We start from the raw sequence: 16,785 nt of genomic DNA, 5'->3' as shown, positions 1-16,785 counted from the left end.
AGTATTCTGAAAATTTTGACCAATCAACGTTCAGATTGAAAAAGTTTGAAAACAAAGCGCGAGCTTCTCGAACTGAAAAAGATGGCGGACAACTTGATCGAGAAAGAATCCAAAGAAACCAACTGGTTTTCCGCTGAATTGAGAATTTTAGAGGCGGAATATGAAAAATCTAAACTACAGGTGTACCAGGACACGCTTTTCTGCAAACGATCTATGGTGGAATTGGAACTTTTGTGCAAAAATGAGCAACTACGGAAGAACGTTCGCGTCAATAATAAGCTCAAGGAAGATGACTCTCGACTTAAGGTAGAGGAGATAGACGAAGTTAAAAGATCTGATTTCTTTATTTATCCATCCAGAAAGTGTCGTGAATAGTTCTTGGCAAACATAATTGTTTATTTGAAGTAACATCTTTCCACGGTCGTTCCGATTTCACTGCGATTTCTTAAATTCTCCCTTTGCAGGAACAATTACAATCTCTGTCGTCAGAGCTGCAGACCGCTACAAGCCAGCTACAGACTGCCCAAAATACACTGAAGGTAAAAATAAATGTATCAGATATGTTAGATTTTAGTTGGAGGATAAAATGCTAAAATAACATTTGAGAGTTTTATATTGAATCATAGATCATAGATGCGAAGGTATAAAACAACACTGGCTATTAAAATGACCGGCAGCCGGCCAAAGTCAGACCTCCAAGTCTCACGATTCGACAAGATTTTGCCGTGAGACGGTTTTTACTTCAATCTCACGATGAGACACAGAAATCTCACGGTAAACAGAGCCAAAAGTCACTCGATTAGCACCTGGTTTTAAGTTATTTTTGTCCGTCAGTTGACCAAACTCACGATTTTTACTGAAATTTCCAGATTTTTTTTACCTTAATCTCCAGATTTCAAAATTAAGTGCTTTGAGGTTGAGAGGTCTAAATCCTGGCTAAAAGCCTGATCGTCACTGATCGGAAGCGATTTAATGCACGCCGGGTGTACAGGAGTTACACCGACACCTTGTACTGAAAATTACGTATATTTCCCGAGCTAATAAATAGCTTCGACCCTATGCATGATATATAAGAACTGTATTATTTTTTGGCTAGCCCGTTCTTATGTCTTTTCTGCCTCTAGTAGAGAAAGAAACTTTCAAGTGGTAGAAGTGGACCGGGGTTTACACGAGGATGTCTATTCGAGAGTAGTGAACATGATATACGAAGTCACTTCCAAATTCTGTCTCATCCTTTGATCTTCGCATTTCCTTGATTGTTATTTATATAAATAGGACGAAAAGGACCAACGCCAGTTGGAGAAGAAGGAACTAGAGGACAAATTAAACTCCGAAATGCAAAGAAAAATGGAGAAACATAGAGAAAGTGCGAGTAAAAGAGAGAGACTACTTCAAGAGGAGGTCAAAACCTGGCAGGTAACACTAAACGAATTTAATTTACGCGACGCTTTCAGTATTCTCAAATAAACGCCGGGTTTACGAGGAAGAGTTGTAAACATCCCTCTCAGGCATTTATTTGAGGTATAACTGAAAAGCTGCTGTAGTTGAAATGGAAATATGTGAGTCTGTCAAAAATAATCTATAAAGCCCTTGTTTAATAAAATCCGGGCTCGATATAAACTGCAGGAGTCAAATAAACGCCGGGTCCACCAGGCCAAGTTTGAAATAAACGACGAGGGCGTTTAACCGAGAAAATACGGTACGCAAATTAATATATGCAACATGCATAAATTAAACAATATTAGGTTAAGAAAATCCAATATTAGGTTAAGAAAATCGAGATTTTCTAAACCAGTTGTAAAGCTCCGCAAGCTAAGTGCGCCATTTATTTTTTCCATCAATATATTTTTTTATCCATTTATCGTCATTTTTTCATTCTTTTGAAGGACAAGCATGTTAAAGTATTCAAAGAGGCTGAGGATCTAAGGACAGAACTGAGCAAGAAAAATGTAGCAGTGAAGGTAAGCCTTCTAAACTCGAGCCTTTCCAATAAATTTTTCATTTTTTGGAGAGGAAAAGTAAGGTAGTTTTAATCGTTTGCTGTTTCTACAACAGACCAAGGCTATCCAAGCAATGGTTAATGTGAAAAACGCTTCCACAATGGTTCAAGTTGAATCGCAATCATGCGATGTTGGAGTACAGGTGCAAGATCTGGCTTCAGGGGACGATCGTTCCCGAAAAGACGACGATGATGCCCGAGAGTCGGACGAGGATTTACGAGAAACGAACGACACTGGAAAGGAAAAGGAAGACGTGATAGAAGCGAAAGAGAAAAAGAGCAAGAAAGGGATGGTAAAAGAAAATAAACCAGAGACGGATAAACGCAAGAGTGCCAAGACGAATAAAAACAGGGTAAAAGAGAAAAATAAACAAGTCCAAAAGAGTAAGAGAGTTAACAAATACAAAGAAAATGAAGATGAAATGATTGGCAAGAAAACCGATAACAAACGAAAAGTTTCACGAAAAAGGAAGGCCTCTCAATCAGAGAGTCAGGTTACGACTCAAAACGAAACCAAGAAGCTGCCAGAAAAACAAACAACAACACAGGAAGAACAGCAACAATCAGCAAAACAAGCAGAAACACAAGCGGAGTTTCATGAACAGCGTACAAACTCCAGCAATTCCTGGTTAGCACCTGGTGCTTCGCAAGAGGATGACATCCCTTTTCAATACAGTACTACTCCGGGAAGATTGCAGAAAGAAGAGGAAGAAAGTAAACGTCTGGAGAAACCTGGAGATCAAACCGGTGATAGTGTTCAAGATGGTGTAAGTGGCTCAATCGAAGTAATTAACCATTCGAAGAAGGGAAGCAAGGTTGATCCTAAAGATCTTCCCCAACTTTCAGTTTGTATTGAAGACATTTCAAAGGAGGAAAACGAAGATGAAGGAAAAGTAACGGAGCAAGATTTACAAGATCACAAAAGTGGAGATGTGGCGATTCCTTCGCAAGAACAGTCTGTGGAAAATGAGAACGTTACACCTGAAGAACAGAAAAGTGCGTTGATTGAAGAAGATCCAGAATTACTTGGTTTAAATAAAGCTGAAATACAGTTGCAAGATAAAGAAGAGTTGCCGGTACCTGAAGCAGGAAAGACGGACGTTTGCAAAGACTTACAAGGCGAAGAGTTAACAGGCGTTCAAGATGTGAATAAGAAAATGGGAAAGAGGTGCAAAGGGAAAAAGGATAGTAATAAGAAAACAAAAAGCAAAACAAATTAAATCAGCGGAAGAGAAAAGTCCACAAGATGTACCCGCCGCAGAAAAGACAAACAAGGGTCAGGGTAGGAGAGTTTTACGAAGCAGAACGAAGGAAGGGAATTCTGGAGATGAAATCGACACCAACAAAGGCAAGGAAAGGAAATCACTTGGCAAAGAAACCAGACAAAAGCCGCAGGATTCCGACGTGCAGACTGTAGCCACGAAGAAATGTAAAACCGATGTCGAGAATTTGGAAGGTCGTGAACCCGGCGTGTTGGACAAGTCATCACATGAGGCTGATCAATTTCCTCGTGAAACCGACATGTCATCGCGTGAAATCGATCGCCTTGTTGACGAGCCACGCCCCTCGCGAGAAGTCACGTCGCGCAAGACCAGCCGGTGACGAAACATCTCAGCAACCGGAACCGGAAGTGCTGGGAGGGTTAAATGAGGGGAATACATGCGCTCGGGGCGAACGTCTCAAAGATTACAAGTCGGACCAAGGGAGCTTGGTTTTAAATGATAATCGGATCAGGAAGGACGACGACGACCTCTTGCCCGGTTGTTTACATAAAGCTTTGGAAGAGGGAAATTCCCCACGCCAAAATGGACCTTACCCAAACGAGAAAAATAACAATAACAAACTTGGCCTTTCCTCAAAGAACGAAAACACAACACGGGAAGGACAGCAGCTCCAAGAAACTAATGATGTCAGCGCGTCTAAGAAACAAGATTCGGACACCACTAAAGCCGATTTTAACAAGCATTTATCAAGACAGACCGTCAACTCGATGTCTCGGGATACGGGTCATTCGAAAACAGACGGGCAGGATCCCGCTAAAGTGTCTGACCCAAAAGCGACGTCCTCGAAGGAAAACGCACCTCGTCCTGATGGCAAAGTGAATAACAGAAAGAAAAGGTACAAAATTACTTTTATCTTTTCTCCTGGTATCAAGCTTTTCTAAAAGAAATTACAGACCCTTGTTTTGCAATCACGTTTCCGTCTTAACGATCTCATTACATCCTAAATCTGTTTTATCAGCGTGTAAAGTCCATTATCAAGTTTGAATTCTTTTGTCTGTTTTGCAAGTTAAGCCTGCAGAGATGACGCCAACATGGCTGCACATTAACCGGTCGTTAAAAGAAACAATTAGAAATTGGCGTCAAATCGCATTCCGAGACATATACAACTGTGACAGAACTGCGTTAGGTCTGTTAATTAACACTAATGATCTTTATGACGCTTTCAATTCGTCAAAAGTGAAAATTATGGGTGGCAAATCATTGTAAAAAGATATTTTGGAAAGAAATTTTGCTGGTATACTTTGAAAGGTGTACCTCTTATTCCAGAGATCTGAAACGACCAAATCGGCAAATTTTATTCAAAATTTTCGAAATTTCTAGTCTCGTTTACTTGGACCGCTAGAATGACAGTAATATTGCTTAAATACCTTAAAATCATGAAAAAGGATAAATGTTTTATTTTCCTTCGTCCTTTTGGTCGCTTCGGCTGCATTCGGCGGTTGGTCGCCTGGTTCGTATTTTGGCGGACGCTCACATCCTGCAACACAGCCTATTCCCGTCAGTCGATAGTCCTCCCACTCCGGTTTCCTCTGTTGGCCATGCTTGCAGGTCCTCTTGTTGACTTGTCTTCAACACCTTTATCATTCCTCTTTTCTTTTTTTTCCACTCGTTTGTTTGGTTTCTCTCTCATTTTCTTTTTGCGAAAAACTTGGAATTCCGACTCCTTTTTCCTCTGTGTCTTCGCACTCGCGCTGGCGGCGCGCTCGTTTAGTTTTGGCGGGAAAGTTTTTCTCTTTTTACGACCGCTTAACACCGCTAAATTTAATTACGAGTTTTCTATTGGTAAAACGTCTTTTCAATTCATCACACAGTAACACTACTTTACTTCAAGTGACCGTGATATGGGGGCATATCAGGTCAGTGACTTGATATCGTAGGATATCAGGACAGTAGATCACGCTTCTGTTGGCTACTTGCGAATTTGGGTACGGTAATAATATAGACCCCTCGGCAATTAGCGTTTATACAAAGGCCGATTTTAGAACCAAGAAGAGCGATTGTTATATTGCAGTCATTTTGTGTGAATTGTACGCGTATTTTTGGACAACGGTTAAAGGCAAAGTGAGCAATTCAGGTCCACTCAAATGATACAACCCTGTTTTTTTTTTTTGTAAATTCTTAACATCGGTACATTTATCTTTCCTTTGTTCCGGAGATAAATGGTTTTCAAATTTACAATGGCTTGGCTCAGCATGCTTCGCTATTGTCTCAACATCAAAAAATTCCGTTCTCTTTTTAGATTTTCAGTTATGCGAAAAATTTTAAAGTGATATGTAAATAATTTCAGAGTGTAAACTTTTACTATACATGGCAAAATCTGCTTTACTTTTTGTGTTCGTTTGTGCTGTTTGTTGTGTTCTTGAGCTCGTGGTGTCTTTTCTTCATCGAGGTGGATAGTTTGGTATAGAAAAATAAAGATAAAAAAAAGTCTGCTGTGATACTGTGACTTGCAATGTACTAGTATCCCGTCTCGACCGGAAAAATACGGAGTAAATGTTTTTATTAAACTTCTTAGGTAGTGTAGATGGACAAGAACTAAAATTGACCAATCAGATTGCTTCATTGCTGGTCCAATATTTTCTTAGCATTGGAACGGGTATTGTCCCGAATGATCCCGCGCGAAGTCAAGCTAATTCATGCTTTTCATGATCGGTTTGTAAAACAACGTTAGGGAATTCCCTTCCCATGAAAAAAAAAACAGTGGGTCTGCGCTCAATATCCTGATCTTTTTACACTTTCCGCTTTCTGCTTACATCTATAAAAATCTTTTTTCAGTCAGTAATAAATCTCTTATAAAACAAGCATGCTCTGAACCGCATTGAGAGAATGTCCGCCCTCGGTCTTTTCGGTATGGAGCTTGCTGTTCTCAAGACCCAAGAGATTTTCTTCCAAATTGGCCTTAGCGCTTGGTTAATGAGATATATTTATTATAATTATCTTTATTTATTTAGAAAACCTACTTCGAGTGTGCGCGAGGTGTTAGCTCCAGCTGACCAGCAGTCCAACTCAGACTGCGGGACAAGCACTGAAAACCCCTCCATGTTAGACTGCACCAAAAAACGCAAGACCTTGTTCAACTCGCGGGAAAACTCACTAATGGTTCCCACCTCGGACGTTCAGGTAAGGCGAGAGAAAAGAGAAACGTGGTAACACTTTTAAAAGGGGTTTGTCACGGATTTCACCATATTTTTGAACAGCCAAAATGTATATTTGTGTCGCAGGAAAGTAAAAATAACCCTTACATAGCAATTGCTATATTAGGGCACTTACACTGTTAAGGCGAGAGTACACCTGAGAGCAGTTTATCCACCGCTTAACTTGGGTTTTATGAGAATATCTTGTTTGCGTTTTAAGCAATCTAAAAACTATATGCTCAAAACACAAATCTACGTTTTGCGGTGTTTTGTAAATTTTGGGTGATTTTTGGACGTTTGGGAGGAGATAGTTTTTCTCAAAGGATTAGTAAAATTTAGAGAAATAAGAAAAATTGGAGATTTAATGAGATTTTAAAATTAGAATTGGAAGTTAAAAATTGATTGACGGACACCAGACAGTCCCTCTGACAACAAGGAGTGCTCTTGCGTGGGGTCAACTGTCTGGTGGTGTTTCAAAAACATTTTCTTTCTTTATCCCCTTCCTTAAACCTTCTTAAAATTCCATTCAAATTCGGGTATACCCCCGTCTTAAGAAGCGTCTTTGGCCGCGGATGGCTAGGATGGAAATGGATTGCAACTTGAAAAATTAAGGCTGAACTTTTTAAGTTGTTTCCAGGCGTCTCCAAAAAATCGATATTTATAGCCATAGCTTGATTTCTATCCGCAAACGAAGGTTATTTCTTCCCTTAGATGTTCGAGGATAATGTTTTTCATGGGTTTAAGGTGCCTACCACTAATTTCAGAACAGTTTAGACCAAAAATCTGCAAATCCCCGGGAAGTACCTCCTTTAACTACAGACCTTTTTTACAAGTTTAATTTGCCTTATTTTCTTTCAACAGATATCGTTTGCCAACACGACTATCTCCAAAGGCCGTGCAAACGCTGGTATCCCGCCCTCTCTATCGGCCTTCATGAGGAGTTTCATTGCTCCAAAGCTCAAGAAATCGCGTTGACTGCAGTCTGGGCGTGGCTTTCTTTCAAGCAATATAACTTTTCCTGTTGCTGTGCAGCTTGCATTTAGATTGAAACTAACTTTGGATATTGAATACGAATTTATACTATTTAACGACTTTTACTTGTATAGTAGGGTGTACTCACAATGTTAGAATAGTTTTACGCTGGAAAAATTTAGATCATGATAAGTTAAGTACTTTTTTTACAATGTTTAGAATTATCTTCAAATGAAATGACGTTTCGAAATAACAGTAAACTAAGGTAGAAAAACGCCAAAAAGACTATCAAAAACTTAAAAAGAACAAGGTTGGTTATATAGCTTTAGGCTTGGCAAGATCGAGAAGGATTGCGAAAAAATTTGAACCGATATCTTTAAATAGCGTTATCCGTGGCGCAGATTGGCACTCTTAAGAAAGAATTTGAATGGATTGCAATAGGCGGAGAATGTGGTCAAAAATGGTCAAAAGTCAGCTATGTTCCTTGCGTAGCAGAGATTTTTGCTTTGAGTGGAATATTTATTATTTTATTGACTCCATTTGTGTTTTAGTTTCACAGAGCTGAGCGTCACTTTGTCCAGAAGTTCTACGATCTACTAAACTCGTGAAAAGGCAGATTTTCGCGTAAAAAACAAACGAAACACCCCAGTGAATTATTTTTCAGTCTTAAAAAATCGCGCAGCTATAAAACGGTTTGGTATATTCCAAAACAATTATTTCATGCCGTCGGGTTAGATATTAAAATACGGTTGCAATTGACCTTTCTGGCTCGACAAATTCTACATGCTAGTTGAGGGGTAATGCATTGAACCACAATCATTTTATGGACCTAAAGAAAGTCGCATGTAGGGAAACCCGCATTATTAGATTCGTCTAAAGTTTTCATTGATATTATTCAGCCCTATTTATTTTTCTCAAAGTTATTTGTTTCTACTGAACAGTATATTGATATTAATATTTAGGGTTTAGGTGATATCTCGATATTATTTTGCTTTTTTGTTATGTCAAGTGGCCGCTATAGATAGTAACTGAGAGATATATTTATCTGTTTTGTGTGTGTTATGTTTACAATATTTTAAGTATCCCATAGGTTTCAAAAAATAAACCTTGAAATTTACAATGGTGGCTTTGCTAGTAAAATTGTCATTGTTTGAAAAAGTTCGTTTGCCAGAAAATTCCAATTTTTCTTATACTCGCCACCTAACGGTTAAGTTTATTTGTTTTTACGTTGCATGTGTCTAATGTATTCTATAATATAAGAATTTACATGAAAACACAGTGCCTCTTAAGATTGTCATATATCTCCAAGACGCAATATCGTTAATGGCTTTCTTTTAGTAAAAGCGTTATTTGCATGAAATTCTCTGCATGGGTGTTTTATAACGTGATCTCATAAGCAGCAGGCTCGCCAACCCATCGACAAGCTGCGTACATATTGAAAAACATTTCCTTGTTGCGTGATCTTGGCGGCCAATTTTTTGCACAAAAGGGGGCCATAGACAAGAAACTCCCCTTATTCAGCCGTTTTGTTAATAGAACGTGTGAGAATTATGCACACAAATACAACCTATTAACAAAATAGCATTGTGCCCGCCTTCTATTTGTCACCGTTTGTAATTAACTAAATAAAATCCTTTGAAAAGCGACTTTTTGTGTTTAAGTGCATTTTATGCTTAAGTTAAGCGACTATTTCGCGATTGGCTAGTCGCAACTTGGAAAAGAAGACAAGGTTTTAACTTCCTTTTAGCATTTGGTTGTTAGCGTTTTCTTCAACCAGTGATTATCCAAGAAATCTCCCGCTGTTAATACCGTTTACTGCTAGGTGATTAATATTTGACCCCTGGGGGAAATTCATAATTTATGCAGCGTTTTACCACCCGGCGATAATGTGGATTGAAATTTACGCATACATGTGATTAGAAGTGTGTCACTTTTAGGTGTTAGATAGAAAAATAGCACTCATTTAGACGATTCAGATATGTAATTTAAGATCTCGTTGTGTTAATGTTATCGCGCGCGAACACCGCGTTTCAACGAGGTTGCCCACGCGCGATTTGAAGTGAAATTCAGTTTCCCGACTCTTGTAGCTTCTTGTGTTGAGTTCCTTTTACAACGGTAACTTCAATACGTAGATGAAATTTATGCCATTTTATCACCTAGAAACTACTATGGGTACATTTAAACGAAGGCGTCGAAATTTCGTGCAAAACAAGCAAAAACTACAAAAAATTTTCATCGCGTGTCGATAGCGTGATTAGTAAGTCCACGAGGAATTAATAAGTTAAACAGAGTTTGTTCTTCAGAAAGTCCTCGCAAGACACCCGTTATCGCTATTTAAACCGCTGACAGAACTGGACCCCCTAAAAACAGCAAAAGAACGGGTACTGTGTATTACTCATTTTATCGAGGAAATGTTTAGTTTAATGTTTTTCACTCAGAATATAAACATGGGGTTTTAACGAGTTGTGGTCAATACACTTGCCCTTAAAATCGATGCATATTGACTTGATTAGAACAAATAATTTCTAACTGCTTTTTATGACAGCAAGATCGATAAGTTCTAGATCTTTCAGGTAAACGTTTCCATTCAATGGAAATGTTTCTTTGTTTATCCGAGCCCAAAAATCAACCTTGAACCCCCCACTTTGTTCAACAAAACGTTCGCCAAAATACCTACAAGTCAAAAAGAAAATTTAATGTGCCAAGACTTCTTTGTTTTCATTACAGGCCTTTCATCATTTTGCGTTCAGCAAATCGTTCGTTTTGTCCCAGTAAAAAATGTCTGATAAAAATATAACTGAAGTAAGCTATCCAAACTATCAACTCAGAACCCCCACTAAGGCTAGACATTTCAACTTACAGTGAATTGTTGCGGAGTCTTAAATGATAAGCCAGACTAGTTGTTTTCAACCAGCATAAATTTAAGTATTTAGTCAAATCATAGGCCCTCTCGGAAGCTGGTTTGATAGGAAAGACAAAATACGCCTGTTATCCCTACACAAGTATATACTTGAACTATAACAAGCTGGTTTTGTTCCCTTTGTAGTCTTTTTAAAGAAGACCGCCTTGAGCAGCTTAAAGATTCGGTCGCTTATTCTCTTGCGAGCAAGCAACTAGAAGAAGCTTCCGAAATTCAAGCTAAAGCCAGAAAATTATTTATATTTAACTGGCATTGAGGCTACACACTTCCGTAACTGTAGTGAACGAGAGCGAAATCAGTCTACTCGATTCTCACGTTCTCCTTAGCTCTCCCTTTTGTTGACATTTTTGTTGCTTGGATTAGCGCCGGGGCTAGCCTGACAAGTTTTTTTGACTGGGCACTATGCACGTTCTAAGCTAATGAAATGCAGCAATTTATGGGTCTTTATGATACTTATTTTTTATTGTACTCGTTTTATTAAAATACAGATCTCTAATAGTGGCTTCCTTTTGTTAGTTATCCGGTTTTCGGTTAAAAAGAGATGTGCATCTATTGTTTTGTTTTCTTGTAATTGTACTTTTGCTAAAATTAAAGATGTTTGTTGGTTTCATTGAGCGCTAAGAACAACATAAGACGTAGTCGAGCCTGGTCCTGTTCAAGGAGACCACCCATTTTCTCAACCAAAGGTAGTCCACAATGCCGGCTAAATTTCAGGAGTTTCTTTTTCTTTTCTTTTTTTGATTTTTTAAAGCAGGAGTTCGCGCTCTTGCTATAACAACGTGAAAGAAAAACGCGAAGGACTCTAAAAATTGAAATGCGAGCGTCCAAGCCTACGTGATTTGCATAATAAAGACTACTTATAAGTGTAAATACTGTGTAAAAAAAATATTTTATTTTATTATGGTGATCATATAAATATATTCGAAAGTTCAAGGTTGGATTTGAGCTTCCGTTTATTATAAACTAAGTGTTCCTGAGCATCTGCTTATACCGACAAATTGTGTTTCCATCCGGAAAGTTGTATTAATTTACAAAACAGCCTCTAGTATCTTTTATTTCTGCTTGGGGGCTGGCCAACCACCTGTGGACTTTAACTTGATGGAGTAACTAGACACCGGTTGCGTGATAAGACCACAATTAGTATGTGAGCCCTAAACTAAAAGATAGGAAAATTTACCGAGATCACCTGTTTGCTGTAATAATACCTATTTTAAAAGTCTCCGCCGTAATTAACATATGATATGAACATTTTTTAATAAAAAAATAATAATGGGGCATGATCGATTCACGAATGAAGGAAGAACTAGCATCGCACCTTATTTCTGGCGTTTTTAATTTAAAACCCTTCGAAAGCACATAATTTTCTATGGGTTTTTTTCTAGCCAGTTTCTTCCGAAATCTACTTAAACCATGCTCATTCGCGTTCCTTGCCACAACGCATATTTAATATTAATAAAATACATTATTTATGTTTTATCATTTGACCGCCCTTTGCAGTGTAAACGTTTTATAGAAACACGCTTCCATTTAATAAGTTTCAAATTAAACGTTAATTTTTCTACTAAGATAAATGCGGGTGATATTGGATGTGTTTGAAAAAACAACTTTGTGTTGTACAAAAACTGCCAAAAGGATAACTACTTTAAAATCAAATTCTAAAACACTCGGTAGAGATTATTAGGGATATTTTTAATGAAGATTTCATGTTTCGTGACTGCGTGTTGCAATTCTATTATTGAGATCAGTGAAATATTGAGGCTATGAAAAGCGGCCTTAGGACTTGAATCTTTAATCTCAAAGCAATTAGTCATTCGTCTACATAGCTTAAATTATCAAAATTGTTTTGTCCTTGTATAGGTAAGAGGTGCACAACTTAAAAAAAAGCCCGTCAACTAGGGAAAAATAATCTTGGTGTTTTAACTTCTTAAGGCAGATAATGATAGGAAACAGCTAATTGAGCTGAACGTAAATGGGGTTAAAAACCAGTCCAGATAACTTACAGAGGAAATTGCTTGTCACTTAACTTTTGCCGCAAAGAGCTATTTACACGTCGTAAAAGCTTTTGCCCCTTTTTTATTCTCGAACAAATTACGCCAAACTTTGCTTTTAAGTACATTGCTAAAACTATTCCATTAGGCAATTCGTTTAAAACGAAACCGGCTTCTTTAAAATCCCTGTTTACACAACTAGCTAAAAAGTTATTACAACTCGATTTAAAAGTTTCGATGCAATATTTAAATGTTCCTCTATTTTATTTTAAGAATTAAATAAAGGCATTAAAAAAGAAATTTCGCGTTAACGAATTCTTCGTTGAAATTTTCGATGGAATACATTTTGGTTCTCGTAAATAAATTTGCTTACATAGACAATGATATATAGCGGCTTTTCGAAGAACACTCACTCATGCGGGGGGAAACCATGAAGAACTTGCCTACGCAAAACGGCTGTTGAACATTCAGCTTAACCCCCACACACTCTGTCAATTGCCATTATCAGCTAGATAACCAGTATAAATCTAAAGTGTAACCATAACTCGATGGATACACGCCCGTGTCCAAATGCATGACGCAACGTCGCGGAAGCAGAATTTCTTTTTCGCTTGCTCAGCTTGCTAGTCTTCCCAACATTTTTTCTATCGATGTGGATTTTCTAGCCCCACAAATCATTAAAAAAAAAAAACAATAAAAAACGGAGCAGAGCAATCGCGTTTTGCAAATTTATCAAAGGTTCAATGCGAATTCCCGTTGGGCAGATATTCAGCCAAAACTTTCCTGACCCCCGTCACTCTTGAAAAAGAATTTAAAATTCACGTCTCTGATCAGGTTATGCACGCACTTTCGAATTTGGAGAGCACTCGAGAAGCTAAAGAATTGCTTTCGGCTACGCCTAACTCTTAACTCATCTCACGAGCTCTCCAAACTCCCACAAGCATTCAAAACTCGATAGACTCGCGAAAAGTAATTCTAAATTTGTCCGCAATGACCTTCCCGAATTGATTTAATGTTCCGAGTTGCCTTTTACTTCGAGTTTTGATGCTGGTAAAATAGTGTCAAGATATCAATAATTTTTTTTTCTGGTCGAGCTAGTGTGATTGTTTTTCAAATAGTGTACGATATATCAAGTACTTATTACAGTTTTTGAACTCAAAAGCAATATAAAGTCAACTTATACACGAAACAGTCAAATTTACTTAAATCGACCTTGAAATTTCACAGCTAAGTTCAAAGAGAACGTTTACAATAAAAATTACGACGAAGTTGCAATTTGAAAGTTTTCTCACTGTTGGTAAACGCGAAAATCTTAGTTTAAACAACTATTCGTGGCTAACGTGGGTTGCTGTGAAAGAATGCTTCTTGGTCCAATCTTTATGCTTTGACGAAGGTGAAAACACCTCGCCAATATTTCAATTTGTTTGAAGCGTTGTTAAAAATCCTAAAACGGCCTTTTGCTGCCTTTTGGCACAAGGTACAGATTATGCCCTGGATTATGCCCTTGTGATGTTAGGCTTGACACTAAATCTGCCACGCACGAAAAACAAACCACTTAAACTGAGCAATTCCTTTCATACTGTGAGTAAAAAAACACAATAATATAAAATATTATATCGTTATTTGCTCCCGTGACTTGCATAAATCAATCCTGGAACAACCCTTTTGCTGAATTATGATAGAACCGGCGCGAATTTTTATTTTCTTAAATGTTTTTGTGATGATTTCGGTAGTTCGCGTTTTTTTTTTCAGTTGACCCTTTTCTAACGGGGATAGGTACCTTACACAAAAATTAACTTCACAAACAATCGCTCTGCGGTGTTTTTCGGTGGTCGCTGCCAGCCCGCGTAAAGCTTGCCGGGCTGTTGTAAACGCGCTGACTTTTGAGTTCGGCGTTAAACCATGAAAGTACAAACTATGTCTGAACACAAACCACTAATTTAAAACTAATTACTCGTCAAATCACGCTAACAGCACGCAAATCAGCTGCTACAGTGCATTTTGCCACGAACTGCATAAATTTAGGACCGCCTTATTCATTATTTAATAAGGGTTTTCGTTTGTTTTGCTAGAAAAAAAAATTACCACAAAAATCTTCCCGGCTTGCACCGGTTTCGCACATTGGTATTCTCGCTCGAGTTTTTGACGCGTTAAAAGTTTCCAGTTGAAGATATTTTCACCAGAAATACATTTTGCTTTTTCAGGCTTGCGTATGAGGGGTGCGGATTCGTTTGGACGGAGTAATTAATGGTTTTTCCAGAACCCCTACGGGTCCTCGAGAGGCCAATTTAACTAATTGTAAATGTGGCGAAGAGCGAAAAATGGATGCATTTTCGATCGAAATTCCGCGGATTTTGCCCCGGCGATAAATGGTGTTTATCCGAACAAGTAATCAAGAAGATAGTTATAAAGCGAGTTTTATTCACAATAGCGGTCAAAGAGCAAACAATGTTGTATAAAAGAATCGCGTTCTGCCTCAGCCACGCTTATACATTTAAATACAATGAAACTGTTTCTTTTACTAAGTTTTAAGAAATTTAAACGAACGGATTAAGTTCGCTCTCTTCGAACTGGCTCCGTTTCGGTGAATTCAGGCAACAGTGGTTAAAATTCTCGGCCGAATTTCACAGATTTTCAAATTATTTGTCTTGCTACGTTCAACACAGAGAGAGCTTCATTGGAATTCTGTTCACGTCGATTCACAGCAGTCCTTCAAAAGTTCCAGAAATAGTCGTTGTTTTTCAACCAGCCGTTTTCAAAAAGAAACTATTGGCGGCTTTTCGATACAGCGTGTAAATACGTATTAAAACGTGCCGTGAATTCTGTGTTGCTCTAGAAAACTAATTTGTTCGTAATCAGCTCAAACCCAGTTGGAAACATTGAAATGTGTTCATTTTTTGGACAAAAATAACCCACAGCGAAAGGCCACCTTATCTGCATAAGTCCTGTCTCCCACAGATTTCAATTTTCCTTCTTGAATTCCAAACAAACATCTCTGCTGGTCATATGTTATTACAAACGATGTTCCATTCCACGGCTTAAATTGCGTCGGATAATTTCTTTCTCTGCCATCAGCGGGGAACAGTTTGCAATTCAAGGATTGAAAACGACTTGAAACAATCAGTGAATCTTGTTTAAGTTATCTCAATAACTTCAAGTTGACGGACGAAATCGTCTTAAAGCAACAGACGAAATTGTGCAACACACTTAAGATTCTATCTTGATAGAATTCTTAATTTCCATTTAAATAGCTTGAACGTGGGGGTGACGATTTTTTTTTAGTTCAAGGCAGATTCAGGAAATTTTAGCCACAAATGGTTAGAGTTAAGTCGGTCTAGTTAAAATTTAATAGACAATTTGCAAAGCAGTAGGGCGGCCTGACATACTTTTTTCATTCAAATTCATAAAACAACAGGAAATTGGTTCGCTGCAAAGCTCAGTACGACGTTCACATTGCTTCACTATTGATTATCCAAGCACCGAAAATGATTGTTCGTAACCTAGAAAGTTCTCTTGCTGCGTTCTCACAGATTCTTAACTATTGTGATTCAATTTCGCACGCTGGGATCTTGCTAGGCAAAATATGCGTTCTTGAAGCGCTCGTAAAGCTTTAAATGATACCACCGGAAAAGAGTTTTGTGTCTTCGCGACGTGAAAAAACACCAATATTCATTTTTTGTGGGCGGTACAACATATCAATGGGATAAGAGCTTGGTTGGTTCGCAGCAAGATCTTCGTATTTTCAACCGCTTCTTTGCTCCTGAATAACTTATTTATGCCGCGTTCTCACGGCAAAACCGCGTTCTGAGTGCGTGTTCAAGGCCGGGTAATCGAAGAAAAGGCCATTTTACGTCGTATTGTAGCAATGTAGTCCCATTCTTTGGTCACCGATAAAGCCTTTATGTATCTTTGTCTAAAACCCTCCCAAATGTGACATTTCTAATTTTCTCGAAGTGTTGAACTACAAAAGTATAATTACACAAAATCAACAAAGTGTGCAATTAATAGCTCGCTTGGGTAAGCAAAGCTGGCGACCACAGGAAAAAGGATTTAGTCATGGCTTTGAAGCAGTAGTAGCATGCTGTCATTCCGCAAAGGATTTAAGATTGGTTTCACTATGAACACTTCCATTCGAAGCACTATGTGGCAGCACAGCTCTACAGCGCTTTTGTTGTTTGAGGTTAGAACTAACAGTCGGAGTCCCCCGGTGGTTGTATCAACACTCCGTCCCCCTTTGTAATTTTTAACGCGGCTCCACCAATCACAGAGCGAGGACACAAAAGGGAAAATGATGAATGACAAGTCGCTCAATTATGTACGAGTTCCGTGCTGGATACTGGCTCGTGATTGGTCCGTTTGAAAAGGGTACTTTGAATAGCCGCGGGCGATAATGCCTCGCAGCGCGAACCAATGAAAACAAAGAAAAGAACAGATAGTTAATTAGAATGACAGCTGCTTCGGTGGTTCTACTGTGACGGGAAACCGCGCT

The 16,785-nt window shown here is 38.4% G+C and overlaps 1 pseudogene across 1 annotated transcript; it reads left to right on the top strand.

Annotated features, from left to right (window-relative positions):
- The first annotated feature begins 62 nt into the window (after nt 1–62).
- Nucleotides 63–8,662, top strand: LOC144631913 (uncharacterized; annotated as a pseudogene). The gene is made up of 7 exons (XR_013566824.1): nt 63–306; nt 465–539; nt 1,276–1,416; nt 1,887–1,961; nt 2,056–4,117; nt 6,234–6,402; nt 7,278–8,662. The product of XR_013566824.1 is annotated as an uncharacterized LOC144631913 (transcript).
- The last annotated feature ends 8,123 nt before the right edge of the window (nt 8,663–16,785 follow it).

The sequence above is a fragment of the Oculina patagonica genome, chromosome 1 (assembly GCF_052425735.1).
Source record: "Oculina patagonica isolate OP01 chromosome 1, crgOcupat, whole genome shotgun sequence".
Lineage (NCBI taxonomy): Eukaryota > Metazoa > Cnidaria > Anthozoa > Scleractinia > Oculinidae > Oculina > Oculina patagonica.
Note: the sequence above shows the minus strand (reverse complement) of the source record. Positions and strands in the feature narration are given on the sequence as shown.